Source organism: Grammomys surdaster, unplaced genomic scaffold, assembly GCF_004785775.1.
Source record: "Grammomys surdaster isolate TR1022 unplaced genomic scaffold, NIH_TR_1.0 255, whole genome shotgun sequence".
Taxonomy (NCBI): domain Eukaryota; kingdom Metazoa; phylum Chordata; class Mammalia; order Rodentia; family Muridae; genus Grammomys; species Grammomys surdaster.
This window is the reverse complement of record NW_021604696.1, coordinates 3322018-3336023: the sequence shown is the minus strand read 5'-3', so window position 1 is coordinate 3336023 and position 14006 is coordinate 3322018.

Here is a 14006-nt window from a genome sequence, read left to right as displayed (position 1 = left end):
TGCTTTCGTTGGGTAGCTTGTAAGCCAAAGAGGATGTAAACTGCAGAAAGAACAGGAAGATAGAGCAACTACTATTCTCTTCTCTACAAAATAAGAAGGTATCAGTCTGTCCCAGGTTCTACCTGAGCAACAAGGTTTGCTTTTCCATTAAGACTAATAAGGACTCAGAATTTCAAGCCTTGACATTTTAGGTTGAGGTTAGGGTTTGCATTTTTGGCAAACTCTATACTGTTGTCTAGTAGCAGGAAAATCACAGATTTCCTCCCTGAATGAAGTTTGAAAGAGAGGAAAACAAAAATGGTTCATTATACCCCAGCATTGACCTTGTTTCATAGAGTGAAGGTGCAGGTTTTTAAAAATCTGGATATGCGCTCTCAGCAAGGTGGACAGGGTGCTAGGCTGGGCGCCACACTGCCCTGGGCATGGCGTTTGACTCAAGCTTCCCTGAGAGTGACATTGAGAGAAGCCGATGAAGGGATGCTAATCTCATGAACAGATGAAATAAGATGGGGACCAGCTCAAGGATTGTAAGTTAATTCTACTTAAGCCAATCAAGGATGTGTCAGGCATGTCATAGATCCCACTGAATTTCTTTAGTTTGGTTTCTTCTCTGGCTTCTGGAGGAAATGCTACTAATTCACTAAATAAATCCGGAGCTCACCTCCTACCACTCTGTGATTTCCAAACTCAACTATTGTGTCAATTATGAGTGTCATTTAACAACTGTCCTGTAAGTCACAGTGTATTAACCCAGATATATAGAAGCTTTATTATTTACTGAATCACACCTGATTATACACTGGTTTCTGTTGCAATATTTCAAGAATGCTTACCTTTTGACAACATTCCTCTGGGCACGGTTTGAATTATAGTCTGCATGAAGGAGTTGAGTTGACCTTGGTTACTTAGTCTGGAGAATCTTAAAAGAGACAAGCCGTTAAAGGTCATGTTTTGAAGTTATGGGAACTACTCTGTCGCTGTAGAGGCAAGAGAGGTTTGAGGATATTGTAGGTCTAACAGTACAATCCAGTGACAAAATGCTTTTTCCTATCACTGAAAAAATCTTCAACTTGTTAATTGTCACATTCTGTGAAAGTTATACATAAAACCTGCAGGCTTAGTAACTGGAAGTTATTTGACTTCTTCATAACACTAAGACAATGTTATTTTAGCAGGTAGATAAATTTTCCTCATGACGTTCCTACAGTAATTTGTATGTAGATTATTGTATATATATTCTTCCAAGAATTTGTAAGAATTATTATCCTACCACTTAGAGATAAACATTTCCTGAAATTATCAAGATTTAGATAGTATTTTTATATAGCTCAATCATAATTCTGTTTATTGGTGATTATAGTTTTATTTTCTAGTTTCTTCATTACCACATGAGTTTTGTCATGTCATTACTAATTATTTAAAAGTATTTTATTATCAGTTAATTCTTAAATTCAATATTTTAAAACTTTTCAGATATTTAAAATGTTTATAATTACCTTCTGTTATGAATGCCAATTTTTTTTTCCCTGAGGAACTGCTTACATGGAGGTTTTAGTGTGTCTTTCTTCTTTTATCTATTATTTTCTTTATGATAAATAGATTTGCATTGATGGATTCAGATTTCTTTAATATTTAAATATACGCCCAAGTTGCTTTGTTTCTTCTTTAATCTTTGCTGTTTTCCATTTGTGTGGTTATTATCAAATTCTTTAATATTCAGTCTTCACATTTGCATGGTTTATTATGGGAGGTCATTACCCCCATATCTGTTACCTAGCTAACTTTCAAATGATCTATTCATAGTACCTCATGTTGGAGATCTTAGGATTTCAAGAATGTATGTGATTATGTACTAAGTTCTTCCAAATGCAACCCATTGTCTGTTAGCAGATGCACAGTCTCGACGATACTCTGTCACAGTTTTTCTTTATGTAAGTATATGCGTTTTTCATGAAAGTTGAAAGATCATAGCTTCTGGCCATCTCTAATGAAGGGCTCATGCAAACGAAGGTTCAGGATTATTAATGCTGCCTGTTACATTTTTATGTAAATATATTCTGCAATGTGATTTTTTGAATTTTCACTTTAACTATTTCATTGTTTCTTATTTTGTTAGACGACTTCACTGTAGCTGTCCATTTTGCACCTTTTATGGTTTCATTTATGGATTCTAGAACAAGCATGTTCTATTTCTCCAAAGGGTTTGGAGAATATCTATGTTCACAGTTTTCCAGTTTAAAAATTCAGGATGACATAAAAATTATTTGAAAATTGATGTGGAATCTGCATCAGTAAATTTTACCTAGTTTTCTATTCAGCATTTGTAGACTAGTTTACCAAATATGTCATTTTCTACTGTATCATCAGGATCCGCCATGCTGTCTACTTTATTAGAATATCAAGGACTTTGTTATTCTTATGAGCTAGCTAATATTTTCCTTATCAGTTTTCTTCCTGAGTGTTATTCAGCATTTTTTCCATATAGCTTGAATGATGTAATGAAACATTCTCAATGCAAGCAAGAACACCGTATCTTTTTAAAATTAAATCAATACATATTAATGATATTGACCAATGGGTTTCCGTGTGATGTTTTCAAACACAGAACAATGCATTTTGACATGATTAATCCTGCCGTTGTCCTCCCTCCATCCACTCTACTTCTCCAGGATCCTTTCTTTGCAAATAATCTCCTCCCATTTTTTTCTCATTAAAAAGGGTCTAGATTCTGTATATGAGAGAAAACATGATGTTTATCTCTGAGTCCAGCTCATAACTATTAACACAATTACCTCTAGTTTTATTCACTTTCAGGAAAATGATTTAAATTTGTTTTTTTGTGAGATAATACTCAAATGTATGTACATCCATGTGCAAGTAAACACACACATACACACCTGAGTCATATCTTATTTTCTTATTTGTAGATATCTAAGATAATTCCAGAATCTGGCTATTTTGAGTAATTTTTCATAAACATGTGTATAAAATATTCCTATAATGCTGATTTTGACTTCTCCATATATAACCATAGCTATGATAACTGGCTCTTTAATTTTAATTTTCTTGAGGAATCTTTATACTGATAGCTAAAGCAATTCAATTACTTCATACCCCCTCCAAAAATACATAAAGGCTCTTTTTTCCATGTCTCCTTGACAACACTTGGTCTTTTCTTTTTTTGAAGTATGTAAGTTGTTTAATATTTACTTTATTTTAAAATTCTCATTGAATGTATTTGTACCAGTATATAATATATATATTGAGTACATTCCTTTCATAACCTTTACCCTAATTATTCTTGCACCTCTCTCTCTTGTTCATCCTTTGTCCTCCAAAAAGTTTTACTTTAACTTTTGTATCATACACTCTTTCATTATTTAATTTGTAACTATATTGAATTTAGGAACCACAAATGAGAAAAAAATATACAATACTTGCTTTTCTGAAACTGCCTTAATTTGTTCATATAATTATCTTCAGTTGCTCCAGTTTCCTGCAAATGATACAACTGAGTTCATCTTTACGGCTGAAAGCAGTTCCAATTGTGACCAAAATTTCTTTATTCATTCCTGTCTTGGACACCTAGACTAATTAGTGTAAGTAGTGCTGTAGTAAGCATTTGTGATACTCTGAGCTGGAGTGATCAGAGTAAATATCCAAGAGTAGTAGAGTGACATCATATGTCACATGCTTTTATGTTTTTGGAAGAAATTCCATACGGATTTCTATAATGGAGTGTGTTGCATTCTGACAAGCGTTCCTCTTGTTTGCATCATGTAATTTCTTTCCTCAATCTGTCATTCTGACTGAGATAAGAAGAAATTTGAATATCGTTTTATTATGCAATTCTGATGCTGAGACAGGGTGAGTAGTATTTATTTGTATAACTGTATATTTTATCTCATTAGTAGGCTAATATTCCCTGAAAAAAGCAAGTCACAGACTTGCAGGCCTAGACAGGGTCCCAGAATGGGGAATAAATCAGCTACTAGTAGAACTCCACCTGGGACCACAGGCAGGCTTCAGTGACAGCCTGAAACAAATGACCCACCCTTGGAGCTGCTAGGACTTGCCCTGGAGAGGAGCAAGCCTGAGAAAATCACCAGACCAGTGCCATGAGGCCTGGCCAGGGAGCTAGCCTTAGATAACCACCAGTCCAGCATTGCACAGGCCTGGCGTAGGGGGCCAAGATGACCCCTGTCCTGGAGCCATAATGCATGAGCAGGTCAAAGCAGTCCTGAGACCATTCATGAGACAGCTTAGATACTCAGAGACCACAGGAGACACTAAGAAGAGCAAGTAAATGTCGGAGAAATGAAGAGAGAAGAGAAACAGAAGGATGTAGATACGATGAAGAGAGGCAGAACTGGAGACTCATGGGTAGTGAGAGACAGACTGATGTGATTAGTCGTTGATGCCATCTGAGACCATAGTGGGTTCCTGGCACGTGCTGCCACAGCAGGTCATGTCTGGTTCTGTTTCCACCAAAAGCCAGGCGGATATCCCTGGTCTGGGCATCTGCCTGGGAACATGTTGATACCTGAGGATCGATGTACAGAACTGGCTCCACCCTTCACCTATTGTCCGAGGAAAGCTGGCTGTGGGGGAGTGCAAGCAGGAGAGCTGGCCCTGTCCTTAGCCAGCTGCATTTCTCAGGAGAATGGGCACACACATTTCGGTAGTTGTGGTTGAGCCAGCATGGAGGACATGAGCTGGAAAGCTAGCTCTACCACACATCTCTCAGTGGTGTCATGCATGGATGAGGGAAATATCCCCCTTCCTCTTCACCCATCATCACTTCTGGGAGGTGGGAAGCTTGGCTCTGGGATCATCAACACAGGACAACTGTCCCTGGCTCCTTCCTAGTTGCAGAACTCAGGATAGCTTTCCCTGCGTCTTGCCTGGGCAGCACAGTAGAGCTGACTTTGGTGTCAGGGGAATAAGCAAGCCAGCCCTGAGGTATGAGCATGGGAGAGCTGGCCTTGCTACTTGTATGCTGTACAGTGACATGGCAAGGTAGCAATGCGCCCCTCTAACCCCTTGCCACCTACAGCAGGCAGGAGAGCTGGTCCCAAAGTCATCAGAGTGGAAGATGTGGTCCTGTCTCTTACCTATTGAAGCACTCTTAAGAGCAGACCCTGTATATCACCTAGACAGCAGGCACTGGGTGTGGGTGATTGATAGTTAGCTGGCCCCCGAGGACTTGAGAGCAGGAGAGCTGGTGGGCTGATGACCACAAATACCTCTCAGACTTTGGTTCAGGCCTTTGAGTTGACTCAGCCTAACATCTACCCCGAAGATGAACCAGAAGCACATGAAGGGGCCAATCCTACAGATCTAAAACTACAGACTCTCCATGACACAGGGTCACAAGAGGATATCTAAGTGGGGTCCCAGTGAGCTTCCTGTATTGATAGAATAGCAGAAGTCAGAGGCCTTGTACCAGACCAAGTCATTGCAATGAGCATTTGCAAGCAAAGAAGTGTGGACAAAGGGTGTACTGTGGGACACACTGTGACACACTACAGCTTCCACAGCCAGATTTCTTTCTCTGTTGGAGGGAAGGTTGCAAGGGATGAGGGTGGTTATGAAGGGAGGGAGAGATGAGTGGGATTGGAGTACACAAAGAGCTGTTAAAAAGTAAAAATCTCTCTCTCTCTTTCTCCTCTCTCTTTCTCTCTCAAAAATAGAAAATTGAATGAGAGGAGAAAAACAGAAAAGAAATACAAAAACAGAAGAGTGAACAAAGCTTGCCCGCTAAGCTGGCGTTGCCTGTTGAGCATGTGAGGAGCAAAAGTGGTGCAAAGACAGCCAGATAGGGATCTGGGATCTGAATGCAGTCTCATGTTTGATACTTTCAGCCCCTTCTCTAGACATTTCTTTCAAGTTTTCCAGATGATGCCAGTCGTGCCCTTGGATAGCCTTTTGTGAGATTGGGTTGAAAATGTTGATCACATCTTCAAACATCAGATTGCAGATGCTGGTAGATCAGAGAAGATGGTCACCAGTTGAGTAGTTCTTCAAGGGTTAAATTCCAAATGCTCTTCTCATTCCTTGGGTGGTCCCTAGAAAGGTCAGGTTACAGGTTGTCTTAGTTACGGTTTCTGTTGCTGTGAAGAGACACCATGGCCACTCTTATAAAAGAAACATTTAATTGTGGATGGCTTACAGTTTCAGAGGCTTAGTCCATTAGTATCGTGGCAAAAGGCATGGTGGCACACAAGTAGGCATGGAGAAGGAGCAGGGACAGCAGAAGTGAATGCCACACTAGGCCTGATCCATAGACAGCAGAAGTGAATGCCACACGAGGCCTAGCTTGAGCATCTGAGACCTCAAAGCCTACCTCCACAGTTACACCTCCAAAAATGCCACCCCCTACTCCAGGACCACATTTTCTAATAGTGCCATGTCCTGTAGGGAAAGCATTTAAACATGAATTTGTGGGGATCATACCAATTCAAACCACCACACAGGTGATGATCTTGTTTTCACAGATAGTCTGTGAATACTGACCTGGCTCCTTAGCAATTCTGTTTGTTGTATGGCACAGTGTTTGGTGTCTGAATCTTTTCCCCTGCAGGCATTAGCTTTTTTTTTTCCATTGGGTTTTTACCTCAGTCAGTACTATACAGTTTTGATGCACATTTTTCTCTCACAGTCTCAGAATCTTCTGGTGAGGCTGCAATGAGTAGTCCTCTGAAACTGATTCTGAATGTACCCACTATGTGGTTTATAAACAATCTCCAGTGGTCAAGCCAAGGAGTATATTTTATTTAATATTTTTCATACATTATATTTTAACCCTGCCTTTCTTTCCCCAAACTCCTCCCATATCCTTCCTACCTTCTTACCCATCCAACATCATGTTTCTCCTGATTCTTCTAAAAAAGAAAACAAAGACAAAGCAATATTGAAAATCAAAACAAATAAAGCTACCAAAACCAAGCAACCAAACAACCAAACAACAACAACAAAACCCCCTAAAGTCCATAAAATCCCCAAAGAGTCTGTTTCATGTTGACCAACTACTCTTGAATATGGTGGCTGACTGGGAGTGTGGTTGATTTTTGTACTGACATCCCATTGGATAAAACTGTTTTTCCTTTTTTTCAGCAGGTATCTTACAAAGTACTTCATGATTAGGGATGCTATTTTGTGTCTGTTTCCCCTTATCCATCTGGTTTGAACCTGTGCAGGTCTTGGGAGAACTGTCATAGTCTCTGAGTTCTTATGTGCATCAGTCTTACGTCTGGAAAATACTGCTTCCTTGGAGTCATCCATCAACCGTGACTCATCTTTCAGCTTCCTCTTTGGCACAGATCCCTGAGCCTTGAGGAGACAGGGCTTGAAGAAGACACTCTATTTGGGATGAGTGCTTCAGAGTCTCTTATACGCTGTGTATTGTCTCCATACAGAGACATTGTTGGAGTTAATCCCCATCTACTCCCAGAACCTTCTCTGACAAAGGTTCAGTGATATCTTCTTCTATGGTAAAGCACTATTGCCATCAGGAGTCATTTTATTGCCATGCTCCTTTAGGAGAATAATAGTATTAGATTTTTTTCATGAAGCGGTATTTTAAAAATGGAATCTTGCTGCTGTTTTGGTCTGGTACCAGAAAGGAGAGGGTTTACTTGGTATCTCTCCTCCCTCTTCTGTGGCCACATGCAAGTTTTCCCTACTATTCCTCCACTTTTCCTTGCTCTTTAAAATCCCTGTTACTGAAAATGCAGTGGAGGTGACCTGAGGCGTCTACATTAGTGGGATGGAGAGTGACTCTGTGGCATTCTCTCCATAATGTTCTCTGAGCTTCCTTCCCTGCTTCGTAATCTTTCCTGTTTTACTTTGCTTTAGCACTAGAGATATTCAGGTATCAATCAGCTCTTCTTACAGCTGCCATCCAATTTTCCTGACTATTCTCTGAATACTAGGAGAAGGCTTCTGCGTGTCACCTGGTATCTTTCTGTCTCAGACGACAACAAAAAGATTTAAGACAACAATGAAGTTTCTATTCTCAAATGATCTTTAAAAGTATGAAAGGTTTTTTTTGATGGCAGTTATTCTAGCAGACCTGAGATAGAATCTCCATGTAGTTTTTATTTGAAGTCCCATGATGCCTAATGATACTGATTCTTTTTCATGGATTTATTAGCCATTTATATTTCTTTTGAGAATTGTCTGTACAATTGAATTGCCATGTATTGATTGGATTACTTTTCTTTTGGCATTTTAATTATTAATGCTTTATATATTTTACATACTAATCCTCTACTAAGTGAATAGCTGGCAAATATTCTCTCTCACAGTGTAAGCTTTTTGTTGAGTTTTGAATTTTAAAATTTTCTGTGGAGAAACTTTTTGATTAGGTGCAATTATATTTTTTACTTCATAGAGTTATTTACTGAGCTGCTGGAATCATTTTCAGAAAGCTTTTGTCAATTCCTATGTCTTTTCTATACTCTCTTTTAGGAGTTTCTAAGTTTAGATCTTACATTTAAGTCTGAATAATCTTTAAATGATTTTTGTTTGAGGTGAGTGATAAGAATCAATGTTTTTTTTTGGGGGTGGGGTGGGGTGTACAAATCCAGTTTTCTGAGAATCAGTTCTTGAGTGACTATTTTTTCTCTAGTTTGATTTTTGGAATAGTTGTCAAAAATTGGGTGGTTGTGGCTGTTTAAATTTAATTTTGAGTACTTTATTATATTTGCTTTTTAAAAATAATAATTATATAATTACTTATAGTAAACTAGGAGCTACTGTTTTAAAAGTGAACCTCAGGATAATTCAGAATAGGGAAACAAATTTGTGTAAACAAATTATAGACACTACTATTGGTGCCAATTTTATATTCCAATTGTTAGCCAAAATTTTTATACTCAGTAAATATTGTATCCAAAGAATTGATGTATTCTTTCAATGGGAGACATCATCTACAATGTTGAGGCCAAACTTAAGAAGCATATAGAGAATGGCTCTTGGGTCTTAGTTAGGTGATGCCCATACTATCATTTAAATCATAAATAATTGATCTCCAACAAACTGTGACTATGGAACTGCAAAGAAAACTGAAGACGGCCTTCATTTGTTAAATTTGAGACTCTGAAATTAGTCTTGTGAAGAACTATCCAGATTGAGAAAGGGCAAATTAACTAATACTCTTGACCCTTACCATGAAGTCTTGTCTTGTCTCCCAGGGAGGACAGGTTGGGGTGTGTGGACCAGCTATGCTTTTGAGGTTTACACTGTGATGTATGTCAACTTCAGAAGACTGAAATGTCATTGCTTAAGGAAGTCTATCTCCCTTCAGGATTCTGTGTTTTTCTTGTTTTAGCTGGGTACTCAACCTCGCTCAGTTTTCAGCCCTGGCTGCCAGAGTTTTCAGCCCTGGCCCCAGATTATAACATAGTACACTTAAACTCACTTTACTGAAAGGGAAAGCTGAAACCCAGAATGATTAAATAACTTGGCTAAGGTTAAAAAATAGGTCATCCCAAATGTGACATACAAACCAATTCTTTTGATCATATCTCAGAGGCTTCATTCCGTGTGACTGCACCATCTCCACGAATCTGATTTAATCCTGTCTTTCTTCTTCATATTCTCTAGCAGGATTGTGCCATCAATCAGTTTCCAGTGACAAGAATGCAATTTATTCTTATGTGGACTACTGTCTTCTACTTCAATACATCTTAGGTGCTTTTTTGTGCCACTGATTCTATTTTTTTTTTCCTGTAGTGAATCTTCAGTTTTACATAAATCTGTCCTTAAAGTCTTTGTATTTTAAGGTTTATATACTTGGTTAAGTAATTGTCTTATGGCTCATTTTGTCTGTTGTTATTCTTATTATGACATTTCATTTTTTATTTCTAATGAATTTCAGGAGATGAAGAGAGAGGTCAGCAATTAAGAGCACCTGTTCTTGTAGAGGACTTGGGTTCAATTCCCACCATCCATGTGGTGGCTCCTGATTGTCCATAACCCCAGTTCGAAGGGTTCTGATGCTTTTTTCTCACCTCTGTGGGCACCAGGCATGCATGCAGTGCACAGACATATATGCATACAAAACACTCACGCATAAAGTTAATTAAACATATGAATTATAAAGTGCATTTTGTATTTATGTATTTCTCTTTCTATCAACACTAGTTTCTAACTTCTACAAATGGCATGAAATAGCTTCAGTTATTCCTATCCATCCTGTATACCACCAAACTGGCCGTGTATGTTGTTTTATATCTTTATTTGTATGTGTGTATGTTAGTGGGCTTGCATGTACCACAGCACATGCATAGAGGTCAGCAGACAGCAGGCAGGCTTCCGGTCTGTCTTTCCACAATGTGCATCCCTAGAATCGAACCCGCGTTGTCAGATTTGGCATCAAGAACCTTTATCCACTAAGCCATCTTTCCATCCCCAAACTGCCTTTAAAATACAATTTATTGTCCTTCATTTTTCCTGAGAAGCCTAAGATTGCGAATAGTAAAGGGTTACTAGAGAGACTTGCAAGATGGCTCAGTTGGTAAAAATGTCCGATGCTTAGAGAGCTTAAAAAACAAAACAAAACAAAACAAAACAAAACAAAACAAAACAAAACAAAACGTCCAAAATGGTTTGATTCCTGCGTGCCACACAGTCAAAGGAGAAAATTGAATGTGTTGAACTATTATTTGATCCCTGTACACACACACACACACACACACACACACACACACACACACACACACTGATGGACTGCATTTTCCTTAGCACTAACTGATGTCTGATGTATGTATTCTGGAACTGTAAACCCCCAAACCCCTGTGGATAAAGGAAAGGAGAGACATGGACATGGAATGCTAAGCTTCACTGTGTGAAGGAGGGGCGCTGCACAATTATAGGTGGGGAGGTACATTAGGAGCTTTACTTTGTGGAGAATGGGTTCTACAGGATTGTGGGGACAGGTGCATTAGAAACCCCAGAACATATTTTCCTAGCATGTCAGAGTCTAGGATAGCAGGATTAGAAGGAAACCAGTCACAGACCAACGATTCCACACTGGAAAGAAGCCCATGGATACTGGGAACTGGATACTTGAGAATAGTATCCTGCCATGTTTGATATTTGAACAGTATACTGTGGAGACACATTATGCCAAGATGATAGGTTTAGACAACGCAAAGTGGCAGGACATCTTTTTGCTCAATAAGAAGCGAACAGAAAATAACCAACACAGAGATTCTAGAAAAGGTGATGTAAAGCAGGGGGAAGGGAAATACTGTCTTGAAGATGCAAAAGAAGAGTAAAGCTCAAGATCAGGTTTAAACCGAAATAGAAAGCAACCTTGATGCAGGCAGCCACGTAGAATGAAGAAGGATGATGTTATGAAACTTGAAACAGGTTGAGAAAACAATGGGAATAAATTATATTTATTGGATTGATGAGACAAGAAACTCTAAGGAATGTAAAACGCAACGACAGTGGAATAGTAAAAGGCAGAAATGCCATTGTGCAAATTAGATTCAAGTACATTGCATTCATCACTTCCTTGTAGGATGAACTCGAGAGAATCTCCCAAGGGGGGGGGGGAAGACAAACAAATTAATGAGAGACACAGTGAATTAAATAAGGAGACAACACTGTTGATGGTTATTTTTTTTGCTACCAAAGTAGTCAATAATGTAAAGGTGTGTATATATTTACATAATTACAGATTTCCCTCTTCAACACAAAACCGAATAAGTAGAAGAAATTTTTTGTGGCTTCCTTAGAAATCATAAAAAGGTAGCACCACTCCAAGGTCTTGGTGACTTTTAGGGCGCCAACGGTTGCTACATTCACCCAGTTATTTCAAAAGACAGAAATGAGAAGCTGGTCTATCCACCTGGGATAGTCATGAGAGACAGTGGAGTCACTCCTGTGATAGTTTTGAGCTGGATTGTTGCGACGTCATTTCTGACAACCACTGATCAGCACCTCGCAAGCTTGCAAGCGTTGTTTGAGGTTATGCTTGCTGTTAAAGTGGATAGCTGCCTCACTAAAACACACAGTCCCGATGCCATAGTTGTGTAAATGTACAGGTGTGTATAGGATACTTAGAGAATATAGAATGGACTTGGTATTATTGGTGTTTGCCCCACCCACCATCCTGTCTCAGTGGATCCTTTGGATCCGCTCTCCAAGTGTTTCTAGAAAGCATCCCCTGCTGGCCATTCCTGCTGCTACCACTCTGAGCGGGGCTTTCTTTTCTTTAGCTGCTTACTTCAACAGTCTTTGACTAGTTTAAATGTAATCTTCCTCTCTGTTTGACTGTATAAATTAGGATTCTTTAGAATTTTCCAGCTTGACTCATCTGCTTAGAGTACTTACTGTTGCATTTTGATTGAGAAATGTTTTCCATAAACTCATGTATTTAAACACTTGGTTCCCACTTAATGGTACTGTTTCAGGAGGTTATGGACCCTTTAGGGGATAGAGGGGTCTTTCTGGACAAAGTGTCACTAGGGGTGGCCTTTTAGATTTTATAGTCCAGATCACCCACTTCCCCCTCTCTCCCTCTCCTTCATTCCCTCCTTTCCTCTTATCCCTTTCTCTGCTTCCTATGTGTAGATGAATTGTGGACCTTCTGCTTCCTGATGGCCAGGCCTTATAAACCTGTAGCCATACCTCCTCAGGACTCTCTCCTCTCAGGAACTATCCACCAAACTAAACCATTTCTCCCTTAGTTCTTTTGTCTGAGTATTCTATTTCAGTAGCAGAGATCAGAGAACTGTGGAAAACTTTGCACTCATTTTGTGTGCCTTTGAGGTGTCTTTTAAGAAACTTCCTGATAGTTTTACAATCCAGAGTCAGCCTATAATCTCCTCCTCACCTCAGCTCTCAAACCCTTTATAGGCTTCTGTTTTGGCCTGAGCTTAATGAGTTTTGACATTTCTCTCTTAAGGAGAGACCTTGTTTTTGTTATGACACAAGAACACAATGATATGTAATGTACACACTTCAATATGCTTGGAGATACATGAACATGGCAGAAGCCACAGTCACTGTCCATGCCCTAGGTTTACCATCACCTCCAAAAATTCGTGACTGTCCTTTTGTTATCATTGTTGAGATTTCTTTTACATGATTAGATCTAGTCTTTTAGTGAAATTTTAAGTATATGATACAGCATCTTTAATAAAGGCACTGTGATATGCAGTGCCTTCCAAGACTTGTTTTCTGTAACCTTAGCTATGCACCCTGTGGCCAGCACCTCCCCTTGTGGTGCATGGCCTCTGGCTGCCACAATTCTCTGCTTTGCTTTTGCTTATAAGTAAATTCATGGAGTCAAAATTGATGGAAAACGTTCTATTTTTCCTCTTTAGATTTATGCAATTTGCATAACACACACATGCATTTTCTGTCCATACACAACAGATCGCCACATATTTAGCTCTGTAAATAAATGCACAAATCTGTAGTCCCAACATAGCTGACTTTTTTCATGGTTTTCGAGGACTCTAATCATAGTGTTAGATGGGCCTGCAGTGCCATTGGAGGCGCCAGGATTCCATCCAACTTTGCTGGCTGTTGGCAGGGGGAGTGAGTTTCCCTTTTGGCAGCTGCTGTCTGTTGGCCAGCGTGAGTTGCTTTCAGCTCATTGAGACTAATTTCAGACAGTAGCTATGTGACTTTCTCAAACATGGAATCTTCTTCTGCAGATAGCAGGAGAGTGACCAATGAAGTAAGACGGAATCTTATAGGAAATAGCCCAATCACGAGGGACCTTAACTCTCCAATCATATCCACGTCTTACCCTTGATTTTCCTGTGGAGAGACCAGCCCTCAGCCTGGTTATTTCTCACTTTTGAGTTATCTTTGCTCTGGTCACTTTTGTCCTCCCCCCACCCCATTCTTACTTTATTTCTTGTTTTCAAGTGTGTGAGTGTTAGTATGTGTGCATGTGCATGTGTGTGTGTGTGTGTAAATGTGTGTATGTGTGCATGTGTGTGAGCATGAGTGTGTGTGAATGTGTAGATGTGTGTGTG